Source organism: Heloderma suspectum, chromosome 6 (genome assembly GCF_057233095.1).
Source record: "Heloderma suspectum isolate Gila_16-S chromosome 6, 16-S_ref, whole genome shotgun sequence".
Lineage (NCBI taxonomy): Eukaryota > Metazoa > Chordata > Lepidosauria > Squamata > Helodermatidae > Heloderma > Heloderma suspectum.
Window position 1 is genome coordinate 89,656,504 of NC_139463.1, and position 12,806 is coordinate 89,669,309.

The 12,806-nt window shown below is 48.7% G+C and overlaps 1 long non-coding RNA gene across 1 annotated transcript; it reads right to left on the bottom strand.

Annotated features, from left to right (window-relative positions):
• Window positions 1–5,445: 5,445 nt before the first annotated feature.
• Window positions 5,446–11,727, bottom strand: LOC146341772 (uncharacterized). Its single transcript, XR_014784123.1, has 3 exons — window positions 11,555–11,727; window positions 10,079–10,246; window positions 5,446–6,430 (listed from the first exon to the last, which is right to left on the bottom strand). It is a non-coding gene; the product is annotated as an uncharacterized LOC146341772 (long non-coding RNA).
• Window positions 11,728–12,806: the final 1,079 nt, after the last annotated feature.

Consider the following 12,806-nt stretch of genomic DNA (forward strand, 5'->3'; position numbering starts at 1 on the left):
TGATTATTGCCTCTTCAGGTAGAATTCAACAGCCATTTGATAAAAATCTTGAGGAGAGAAGCAGAGGTCCCAGCAAACATCATTTCTACTGGTCAGCCAGGGAAGGATATGCCAAAAATGCTGGAGCTCCAACCCAATTAGTTTGAAAATGCATCCAATTAGCACTCACAGACAGCCCACAGAAAGGGATGGAGACTAGATTTAATATATCTTTAAGTGGGAAAATTGCCAAGGAAGTCCATCACAGTCACATTTGACTTTAAAAGTGGAAACCTGTCTACAATGAGGGAACTGGTTGAAAGCTGAACAGGGGAGTCAAGGCATCCAGTCTCTTCAACACGTGGTTACTCAACACCACAATAATAGAAGCTCATCTACAATGTATACCACAGGATAGGAAATGAAACACATAGTTCAAGGGGTCAACACTGTTGTTAATTAGCAGTGTCAAGGAGGATCTGAAAGAAAAAAAAGCCTTCACAAAATGGAAATCTTGCCCAAATGAGGAGAAGAAAATGGAGACAAAAATCGTGCAAGGAAGTTTCAAGCAGACAACAAGAGATGCAAAAAAGCATATTGGGGAGCATATCACTAACAACATCAAGGTGAACAATAAAGAATTATTTAAATATATCAGAAATAGGAAACCAGCTAGGGAGGGAATTGAACCATTGGGAGTTCAAGATGTACTAAAGGAAGATAAGGAGAATGCAGAGAAGCTAACTGGCTTCTTTTCATATGTCTCCACTGCAGGAGATGTATGACAGACATCTGTGCCTGAACTGATGTTTTCAGGAAGGGTGATCCTTCATCCTGGTGACAGAGGATGAAGTTCTCAACCTTAGTGACAGACTGAGCCCAGGTGATATCCATACTAGAGTTCTTAAAGAACTCAAAAATGAATCTGCTGATCTTCTAAAAGAAATGTGTAACATGTTGCTATGATCAGCCTCAGTATTAGAGGACTAGAGAATGGCCATTTAAAAAAAAAAGGGTCCAGGGAGGATCTGGGAAATTACAGGCTAGTGAGCTTACTGTCTGTTCCAATAAATTGGCTGAAGGGATTATGAAAGATAAAATTAGTAAGCATATGGAAGGGCAAGCCCTGTTGAAAAATAATAAACATGGCTTCCACAGAGGTAAGTCATGCCTCACTAACCTTTTAGAGTTCTTTGGGAGTGTCAATAAATAAGTAGATGGGGGTGATCTGGTTGACATTGTTTACTTGGTCTTCCAAAGGGCTTTTGATAAAGTCTCTCACCAAAGACTTCTCAGCAAACTTAGCAGTCATGGCATAAAAGGAGAGGTCATCTTATGGGTCAGTAACTGGTTAAAGAATAGAAAACAGAGAGTAGGGATAAATAGTAAATTCTCCCAATGAAGTGATGCAAACCTAGGTGTTCTACAGGGATCTGTATTGGGACCAATGTTTTTTCAAATTGTCATAAATGATCTGGAATTCACTGTGAGCAGTGAGGTGGCCAAATTTGCTGATGACACCAAATTAGGTATGGTGGTTAAAACAAAAAGTGACTGCAAACTGCTCCAAAAGGATCTCTCCACTCTGGGGGAATGGGTATCAAAATACCAAATGCGGTTCAATGTAAGCAAGTGTAAAGTGTTGCGCATTTGGGCAAAAAATTCCCAAATTCACGTATATGCTGAAGGGATCCGAGATAGCAATGACTGACTAAGAAATAGACTTTGGGATTGTGATGGACAGCTTTTTGGATATGGTGACCCAAATTGCTGCTGTTGTGCAAAAGGCGCCTTCCCTAGGCATGATTAGGAAAGGAAATGAAAATAAAACTGGCAGGTTCATATTCCCCTCACATAAATCTACAGTGCGTCTGGAACTCCAATACTGTGTGCAGTTCTGGTCACCACACCTAAAAAGGCATTGTAGAGTTGGCAAAAGTTTAGAAAAGAACAACTAAAATGATCAAGGAGCTGGAGCAATTCCCGTATGAGGAAAGGTTACATCTTCTGGAACTGCTTAGCTAAGAGAAAAGATTGAGTTAAGGGAGAAATTATAGAGGTGTATAAAAACTATGCATGGTCTGCAGAAAGTGATAAGGAGACATTTCTCTCTCTCTCCTCATGATGCTAGAATTCAGGGTCATCCCATGAAGTTTATAAATTCATGTAGAATACGTCTATCAATGGGTAATACCCTGATGGCTATATGCCACCTCCAGGATCAGAGGAAGTATGTCTGTGTACACCAGTTGCTAGGGAATGTTGTTGGGAGGGTGCTGTTGCACTCATGTCCTGCTTGTGGATTTTCCTGTGGGCATGTAGATTCTGAAGATAGAGGGGGATTTAAAGATACCATTCCTTGTGCCAAAAGTCCCCTTCCTGTAGCTGATCGATTGGGGTGCATTAGAATGCATGGTTTTAGCATGAAGAGGGAGGAAATATGGTCCTTCCAAAATGAGGCTTTTGGCAGATCATGTCCTATGACTTGGCATGGACTGAAGCAGCCAAGCTATGGCTAGTCTGGGTGCAGAGGAGTGACATAACTACAGTACCTTGCATCTGGGGGGGGGCTTTGTGAAGGTGAGCATAATGCTGGGGTTTGCCTCACTCTGGGAGAAATTGGGGGTCCAAGAACCCAAGTATCCAGGGTCAATGACCTAAGGTTGTATAAGACAATCAGCCTTGGAAGGAACTGATCTGAAAACCAGCACACTGATTTCTCACGACCTTGAGATTTTATATATTTGAGACCAAAGATCTGATGTCATGTCTAGCATGACCACCACACAAAAATTATATTAAAAACCTGCAGTCTTGGGAACTGTCGTCCCTGCCCACATCAAGAAATCTGAGTGCTTTACTTGCCAGAGCTATCCATATAACAAAGAAAACAGCTAAATGCAAATGGCTGCTCAGTCAAGGAGATGTGGTTTCTCAATGATGCTACTTGTAAATACTTTCAGCACATTCAGTTCTTCACTTACACCTCAAGTGTGTTTCTGGACTCTTAGGAGATGGAAATCACTTTGGAACAGGTTTTTGTTTGTTTTTTACATATCTTATTTGTTTAACATTCTGCCTGCTCACAATGGTAGTATAAGACCTCCTGGATCAAAGGCAGGATTCTTCTGCATACCAGTTACTAGGGAATAACAGTGTGTGTCTGTGGGTGGGGGAGTGTATTGCCCACATCTTATTATTATTAGCCCCTTGCAGATAATGAGTGGGAGGATGTGAGAAAGACTGTCTTGCACAAGGACAGCCAGTGAATTCATGCTGAGCGAGGCAAGAAGCCCACACTTCAAACTCTTAAGCCCCTGATGATAACAAATGATGCAAAAAGTGATATGAGCATTTCTGAGGGGGAAAAAAACATGCAGGTTTTGGAAGGAAGTCTTGGATTCAGAGAATATATTGCAGATAATGAGAATGTACACAAACCTTAAGAAATTAGCACAGTTAATGAGTTAATGCCAAAACACAGGAGAGTAATCAGACATATCAGATACGAATCTGTTACTAAGCCAGAATAATGAAACAGAGAACCTCTGGTGCTGGAAAACATAAATGGAAGAGCACAATCTGGTATTGGTAATTTTCTTTTAAAAAGATGAAAGGAAATATTTAAAGCAAAGGCACTGGCATTCATAGATAACAGGAGAGATGAAAATACATATACAAAAATAACATTATTGAACAGAATAACTATCACATCTACAGATACAGCCCTATAACCATATGCCTGGGACTCAGCCCTATTGATTTCACAGGACCTGCTTCTGGTAGGCATGAACCATATTGTAGAGCACATAACTGCAAGTCCCCAGAGCAACCAACTAAGCAGCATTGAGTTGATACAATTTGGAAGACTATGGTTATGTATAAAATTAGTCAGCAAATGTAGCAAGATTGATATTATGGTGCCACAGTTTCCATTTATTTCCTGTGTGGAAGCTCTACACACTTTAGATCAACTTCCAACCAAGTGCAGTCGCTATATTTTTCTGACTAATGCACACACAAAATAACACACACGCACGCACACAAACACACACGCGTGTGCGCGCATGCACAAACAATATAACATTAGTTTATCATCCTTCCATTATATAGTGACACTGTATTGGTTGGTGCTGTTTTACTCTAGCTGTTCCACAAGCATTCAGTGATGGAATAAGAATGATAATTAGTGAGCTCCTTTATTTCTTCAGTGATCTAGTTATATTATTTTCAATTTTCTATTTTTTAGTTGCCTTTATTTCTTCAATTGTATTCCAAAATAAAATATAATATCATGTTAGAATTATGTGATGAAAAAAATGAGTAAATTATTAGCAATGAATAAATTATAGTATAGAAATCCCCAAAGTGGCCTTTATACCATTTTAAAAAATGGAAAACTTATTGAAGGTTTTTAAGTTTTCTGTTGCTTAATTAGCTGTTCCCAGTTATTATGGTATAAGCAAAAGGAAACTATAGAACAGAAGTCCTTGCATGAGTTCCTTCGTAAGCACAGAAGATGGCTTTTCACTGAAAGTTGTTGGCGGGTACAGGAAAGAGAAGGTAGAAGCAACCTCTCTGATGACAGGGTCTCCCCGTTGATAAAACTCATGCCTACTGGTGATGTGGTCACTCACTCTGCATTTGCGAGCGGAGATGGGTCAAAGAAGACGCAGACAACAAGCTTGGGTTGAAAATTGGGCCACATTTATTGAAATATTTGCAAAGGGGTAACTAGGACGGGCATCTAACTGTGTCAGCGGCTAGCTGACACTTCTTGGGCGAAAACACACCCAGCCTGAGGGGTGGCGGTGATCTCGCCATCCCTCCGGACTGCCCTTTCTGGGGGAGGTAGACCTTCTGGTGTCACCCCCAACCCGGTGCCGCACAACACCTGGGTGAGTGAGTAGGGTTGGTCTCCCAGGCAACCCTTATCCCCCTGCTGAGCCGCACAACCCGTTCAGGGGGCCTCAGGCGTCACCTGTCACCATAAGGTGCCTCTGCGTGCACACCATCCCTACTCCCTTTCCTGTTTTGCCCGTCCTAGCCGACAAGTGGAATGTGACCGATGATATAGACTGTATTCTCTTACAGGACACACTCAACCCACATAACAGTGTGACGTAGGCAAAAAAGACTCACAGTCCTAGGCCAATCTGGCTGTGAGCCAAAAAATTCCTACATGGCTCCCAAAGGGGCAACCGGCAAAACCCACACTGCTAAGGGGAGGGTGGGAGCGAGCTGCGTCACGCCAAAGAGCTGAGATAGGGAGGGGGGTCGAGTTTAAGACAACTCGGCCTGCTCCTCCCCGACTGGTGGTGCGACTGGGATGCACCAATCAGAGGCCCATACGTCATATCACCCCACCCGCCCGCAATGCCCCCCCCCCTTTCAGCCAGACAAGCTGGCTCCAGGTAGGGCATTTGTGAGTGGAGATGGGTCAAAGAAGACGCAGACAACAAGCTTGGGTTGAAAATTGGGCCACATTTATTGAAATATTTGCAAAAGGGTAACTAGGACAGGCATCTAACTGTGTCAGCCGCTAGCTGACACTTATTGAGCGAAAACACACCCAGCCTGAGGGGTGGCGGTGATCTCGACATCCCTCCGGACTGCCCCTTCTGGGGGAGGTAGACCTTCCGGTGTCACCCCCAACCTGGTGCTGCACAACACCTGGGTGAGTGAGTAGGGTTGGTCTCCCAGGCAACCCTTATCCCCCCGCCGAGCCACACAACCTGTTCGGGGGGCCTCAGGAGTCACCTGTCACCATAAGATGCCTCTGCATGCACACCATCCCTACTCCCTTTCCTGTTTTGCCCATCCTAGCCGCCACAGGAATCACAAGCCTATTGCTTGTGAAACTCCCCCCACCTGCGCAGAAGAACTTCCCGCAGGCCCCTTTGCAGATCGGCCAAAAATAAGTCGTTGCCTATGTCTGACAGGTGGACGCTGTCCTGCCTGTAAAGCTCCCTCCTAGTCCAATGGATTCCTTGGTGGTTGATATAACCGTCACCATGCTCTGACAACCCACGTGCCAGTTCTCTGTTCACCTTGCGCCAGGCCTGTTCCATGGCCGCATTGCTCTGCGCCCTCCACATGATTCTCGGGAGCATTGAGGACCATAATATGGTCACCCCCGGCCAGCGATGTCAGATTGTATGCAGATCAGCCAATGCCTGCTCAATCAAGCCCTTTCCAGGCTTGTATCCCAGGTCATTCCCTCCTAGGTGCAACACCAGGACCTGTGGAGGGAGACTGTCCAAACCTCGTTGAAAGAGTGTGGGAAGAAGACCGTCCCATCGCATACCCCATCGGCCGATCCATTGTATCACCACCTTTTGGGGAAACTGCAGCCGGGATCCGAAGGCCGACGTAGAAGCTCTGCGGGCAGCCCAAAAAACCATACTGTGCCCACAAATGAGCACCCGTACTGGCGTCGGTCGAATCCCATCTAAATAAAAGATTGGGGAAGGCGAAGAGAATCATCATGAAGCATCAGACAACTTGTGAATGTAAGAGCTGAAGGCCCTGGAGCGCCATCTCTCTACCGCCTTCACTTGCTTGGAAGAAAAACCTATGGCAGCTGCCGTAGAGGCCGCCCCAATACGGAATGAGTTAGTCCCAAAACAATAATGCCCCAGACCCAGTGTGGTCAAGGCTAACTTAGTGACTGCCCAAAATTGGAACTTTGTCAGTGGTGAACCATCAGCATGGCAAAATAGGGGACCCTCCTTCACCCCGCGATGCTCAATGAAAGCCTGCAAGGCCCTGACAGGACATAACTCATCAGCCTGGGCCTAGTTAAGGGTCACCAATGTTCTCTTGCCTTAGTGATCAGTTTTTGAACGTCGAATATGGAGGTGAATCAGGCTAGAATGGATCAGGATATCGGAATACCTCAAGGCCCTCCCGGTGTTGTCGGATTTGGATGCCCAGACCAGTTCTGAAATCCTAAGGGCCCCAAAAAAGGCTGTTAAGGCTGCAGCGTGAAAGAGGGAGGCTTTGTATGGAGAAGAGCAAATGGAGGGCCACAATGCCCGAAGCCCTATAAGAATAACTGGCGACAAAGGATGTCTGGAGTCTGGCGGGGTGGGAGACATCTCTGCCCAGCCTTGCACAGCCTTCCTGATTCGGAAATCTGAGGTGGAGTCCTCCACCCCTCGCACATTGGCCCAGAAGGCCAAAGAAGCGAGCTTCCCCAAAATGGTCCTAGCGGACAGTTCCTTGTTATGCAGATGTACGCAGAATTGTAACAAGTGGTCCACAGGTAAGGGCCACACATCCTGCAACTGAAGTCCACACCTGAAGGCGCTAAACTCCCTACCTGCTCTCTCGTAGGCAGCTCTAGTGCTGGGGGATATAGAATTCAGGATAGCGTGTTCGACTTGAGAGCGCCAATCTCCCACAGTTCATCTGGCATGGGGTCTGGCAGCGGACGTGCCCACGGAGCCAACGCACGGAACCGGTCGATCTGGTTTCGTGACAAAGCATCGGCTACAGGGTTCCCCAGACCCGGCACGTGGCGGGCGCGGAACCATATGTTGTGGCGTAGGCATTGGAGGGTAAATGCTCTAACTAACTCCATAACCCTTTGGTTTCTGGAGGATAAAGTACTAATGACGTGCACTACAGCCAAATTGTCACACCAAAAAAGAGCGACAGAGTTGGCCATCAATTCTGCCCAAATATGTACAGCCACGTAAATGGGGAAGAATTCCAGGAAGGTGAGGTCATGACAGATACTGCCGGCAGCCCAGTTCTCTGGCCACTGGCCCCGGCACCACCGGTCTTGCCAAATTAGCCCAAAACCAAAAGTGCCAGCGGCGTCCGAATGGATCTACATGTCGGCTCATAGAAGTAATTCACGCCTCCAAAAGGAGATGCCGTTAAAGTCTCTTAGAAATTTAAGCCATATCCGCAGGTCCATGCGCATAGCGGAGGTGACTCTGGTGCGATGATGCGGGAGTCGAAGACCCCACATTGCCCAGCAGAGCCGTCGCAGGAATGCGCGGCCGGGGGCCACCACCCTACAAGCGAAGTTCAAATGGCCAATGACCTCTTGGAGGGCTCTAAGGGGACTTTACGAAGGTGCAAGATGGATTGGATCTTATTCCTCAGTACCAGCAATTTATCATGAGGGAGACGAGAACACTGTGCGAGGGTATCGAGCTCAATCCCTAAGAACGTCAAAGTAACAGCTGGGCCCTCTGTCTTCTCGTGTGCCAAAGGGACACCTAAATCTGAGGACAGGGATATGAATGCCTTCATCAGGTCAGAGCACTGACTGCCGTCCCTGGGTCCAACAAACAGGAAGTCATCCAAATAATGGACCACATCGCCGCAGCCCGTCTTATCCCATATGGCCCATTCCAGAAAGGTACTAAACATTTCAAACATGGTGCAAGAGATGGAGCATCCCATAGGGAGGGCGCGGTCGATGTAAAATTTGTCCTGGAAGGAAAATCCCAGCAAATCAAAATCCAGAGGATTGATAGGCAAAATGTAAAAAGCGGATTTGATATCACACTTGCCCATCAATGCCCCGTGGCCCAGGGCTCTTATCATGGCTACCGCAGTGTCAAAGGATGTGTAACGCACGGAACATAGGTAATCTGGGATTTCATCGTTAACTGACTGGCCCTTGGGGAAAGAGAGGTCATGAATTAACCTGAACTCACCGGGCGATTTCTTGGGGATAATTCCCAAAGGGGAAATCCACAGGTTGGGTAGTGGGGGCGAGGAAAAGGGGCCGATGACCTGACCTGACTGAACTTCTTTGTTAATTTTGTCTTGCACCAAGCGCCGCATGCTAAGAACAGACCGGTGGTTACCAGTCAGATATGGCTTGTGCAGACCCACAAAGGGGATCCTGAAACCCAGTGTAAAGCCGCATTCCAAGTAGATCGCTGCCGGACGATTTGGGTAGAAGTTGAAGGAGCAGAAGAATCTTAACTGGGCTGGGGCCCTTTGGGAGGGGGAGGATGCCCACTGCCCTGTTTTCTGCCACCACGGCCATCCCTTGGGGGACCTCTCCAACCTCTGACTCTTGGGCAGGAGGAGCAGAAGCGTTGACCGCCACAAAGAGCACTCGTGCCAGAAGCGGCATGGGTTTCAGGAGCAGGAAACTTTGGAGCTGAACTCCAAGCACAGCCAGCGGTGTTGAACCCCTGGACCCGCAATAGGCCTAACGGCTATTGCGGGCGACAGCTTGGCCAGGATGTGGCCGCTGTCGGACCTGTCGCCGAAGCCTGGCCTAGAAGGGGTCATGAATTGGAGCAAAGGTCCTGGTCCTTCAGATCCCAGCGCATGGAGGGGTCAATGGCGGCCCTCCTTCGAAAGGCTTCATCGTAGGCCAGCCATGCACTCCCTTCATATTCGGTGTAAGCCCTGTATATTATGTCAAGGTATTTGGTGAGAACCCAAGCCCTCTCAGGGAATCTCTGTTGGAGGATGCCAGCGTAGATTTAAAAACCTGGCAACCAGTTCACCCAGGTGCAAGGCACCTTGCGGGCTTTGCTCCACTCAGGATCTCGGTCACGGGTCCTATCTTTATCGCTGGGTTCAGGCTCGCGAAAGAGCAGGGCAAAGACATCGGTAAATTCACCCCGCAAAATCTTTTCTCTGGTGGCAATGGTTAAGTGAAAACCAATAGGGGAGGAAGTAGCACCAGTGGGCATAGATCCTCGACTCAGGTTGGCACTTGGGTCAACCGAGGACAACTGTGGGGCTAGGAGAGGAGGAGATAGGGAAGCCAGGGGTTCCTGAAAAGAACCAGCGGGCCCCTGCCAAACACTGGCAGAGGCGACATTAAGCGGATGAGGCTGGAGCAGTGGTGGAGCCGACGTGGTGGCATCTCCTGCTAAGGGGAATGAAGTGCCAGGCCCTACTGAATTAGGTGGGCTGGCCACCGGAGCAGTTGAACTGAGAGTTGAGGCTGAGGCAACGGGCTGGGGAGTACTAACTGGGGAGGCTGAAGTAACTGAAGGAAGTGAGAGAGGGGGAACTGGGCCACCCTGAAGGGTAAACCACGGCAACCAACCCCATGGGGTGATTTGCCCCATGCCCAGCCAGGCGAATTGAGGTGCCAAAGCAGTCTCACCTGTCTTAATCGTAGGCGTGCTCTGATCCCTAGCTGGAAAAAGCGACGTTGCTGCTTGTGCGCTCAGGGAAGGTGAGGCCACAGAAGGGAGGAGCTCCACTGAAGGTGGTGCACCTTCTGGAAGAGCTGAGGAAGAGGAGGTGGATGCCTCAATAGCGTCCAGACGAACTGAAATAGAAAGGAGTAACGAGCATTGGGTCTGCTGCCGCGTTCGCTTAGGCTGGACCACTGAGGGTTTTTTGGGCCTGGCTGGGGGAGGGAGAGGGATCCCTGAGGAATGCTCAGCAGCTTCCAAACGAGAAAGAATTGATGCCAGTACCGGGTCTGAGTCCTCATCAGACTCAGAATCAGGCCTTGGCAGCGGTCTTTTGGGTGGGCGGGACCCTCCCCTTCCCTTTCTTACCACCTTGGCCCTTCTTGGGAGGCATGATGCCAAAGGTGAGTTAAGCTTAGCTGCTATCGGAGACTTAAGTAAACAAGTGGGCACCCCAGGCAACAGGCAACTACTTGACAATCTTCACGATCAGCGGATACGAGTTCCATACCGAGAGATTAAAGCTCAAGAGGCGCAGCAAGGTTGTTGTTGTTTTTTTAATCAGTGGAGAAAGAGACGCGCTTGAGCGCGGGCACCCTCAGCTGAGGGCACCCTGGCTCAGAGGCGCCAAACAGGCAGCCGCAGCTGCTTCACAGTTTAATTAATTAATTTTTTGGGGGGGGGAGATGTCGATAGGAGAATAACTAAGGCACTGGGAAAACACCCAGCCTCTGGCCCTGCAGCCAGACTCCCCTCCCCACCAGGCCATCTAAACTGTCGAGCTGCGGGGGGGAGGCAGGCACACAGCTGCCGAGACAGCTGGAGCCGGCAAACACGGACGCCACGCTCAACGCGCGCCGCTGCCGCACCTTGCCGCCACCAACGCCTCTGAGGCCCCAGCGAGGCAAGCAGGAGGCCACAGCCGGGTAGGCCGGCGGAAGGCGAGCCCAGCGGACTAATAGACCGGCCGGCAGACAGGCCGAGAGCTGGCCAGCCGGCCGGCCAGCCGACAGACAAAACGGGCGGGCGGGCAACCGAGAGGGAGGGCGGGCAGGCAAAGGAACGAGGGGGCGGGCGATCGAGTGGGCTGCTGGGTGAGCCAGCGGGCGAGGGTGAACGAAAGCTGAGGGAGTAGGTGGGTGGGCACGCACCGCCCCACCCAGATCCCCCGGGAAGGAGTAAGGCGCCTCCCCGGGCACGCACACCAGGAGCCGCAGCCAGCGTTCAGAACTAACGGCCGGCTGTGGAGAAGAGAGGTCTCCTGCTCGAGCGCCACTGCCGCGCCGCAAGCCAAACTGGGGCTGCGGTGGGCACTCGAGGAAAAGAGCCGGCAAGGAGGGAGGGAAGGAGGGGGGGACACGATATCACCAGTAACTTTGGCTCTCCCGACGGCCAGCAGGCACCGACCCAGAGGGAGTGGCGCCGGAGCGCACGAGACCCACCGCGAGTGTCGGCAACTCGATAGCCGCGCGTGAATAGAAGCTTTGGCGCGCAAAAGCACGCTGAATGCAGATGGCTGGAAAGACGATGACGAAGCCGGTCTCCAGCAGGCAAGAATCCCTCGTCGAATCCAGGTGAGTCATTAGCTCTCAATAGCTGCGTCGCACCAAAGAGCTGAGATAGGGAGGGGGGTCAAGTTTAAGACAACTCGGCCTGCTCCTCCCTGACTGGTGGTGCGACTGGGGTGCACCAATCAGAGGCCCATACGTCTTATCACCCCACCCGCCTGCAATGCCACCCCCCCTTTCAGCCAGACAAGCTGGCGCCGGGTAGGGCATTTATGTGAAGGAGTCTTCATGCTGTGATGAACAGAATCTGTCTTGCACACAAAATGAAGCAGCAAAAGCAACCAAACCAAGAACACCACCATTTGGAGGACACACGTTCCTGCTTAGAGACACATTCCCCTATTTTCCTCAAGAGTGTGTGATGTCCTAAACTGTTGTTGTATTTTTATTTTTATTTTGTTCTTTTTTTTAGGTTTCGTTATGTTTTTGGTTTGGTTTGGTTTGTAAAAATTCACAATACAAGAGTGGGAGGAAAAAAGAGCATTTGATGTCTCAGAATCACCTGCTTGTAACCTGCTTTGAATGAGAGCTGACCCTATTAATTTTATTTATTAGTTATTTGTGATATTTATATACCATTAAATATAATAAAATCCACAAGCAGTTTACATACAGTATATATATATATATATATATATATATATATATATATATATATATCCCTACAGAAAAACCGTTAAAATGACATAAGATAATGTCTGTACCAAATCCTCATTTTTAAAATGTTGAGGGTTTTTTGTTACTACTTCATGCACATATACAGCCCCATGAATTATGTGACATTTTCCTGTACTGATGCATCAAGCAATATCAAGAGATGGAAGAATCCTTTGGAAAAAGAGATGGAACTGGTAACCGCAGACATCTCAAGCTACTATTCATATTTTATCTCTGTAGAAATCCCAGTAAATCCAGCAGTGCCGACATCCCTGAAAATGATCATCCCTCTTTGGGACAGAGCTTCTGGCCTGTTGGTCTGGCTATGAGCATTATGGATGGCTTTTATAACAATGTTATTAGGGATGTACGAAAGTCACTTACCGTTTCGCTGATCTGCTTCGCGGTGGGGGGGAGGCGCTCTGTCCCTTCCCCTGGAATCCTTGACAGGGGGGAGGCACTCCATCCC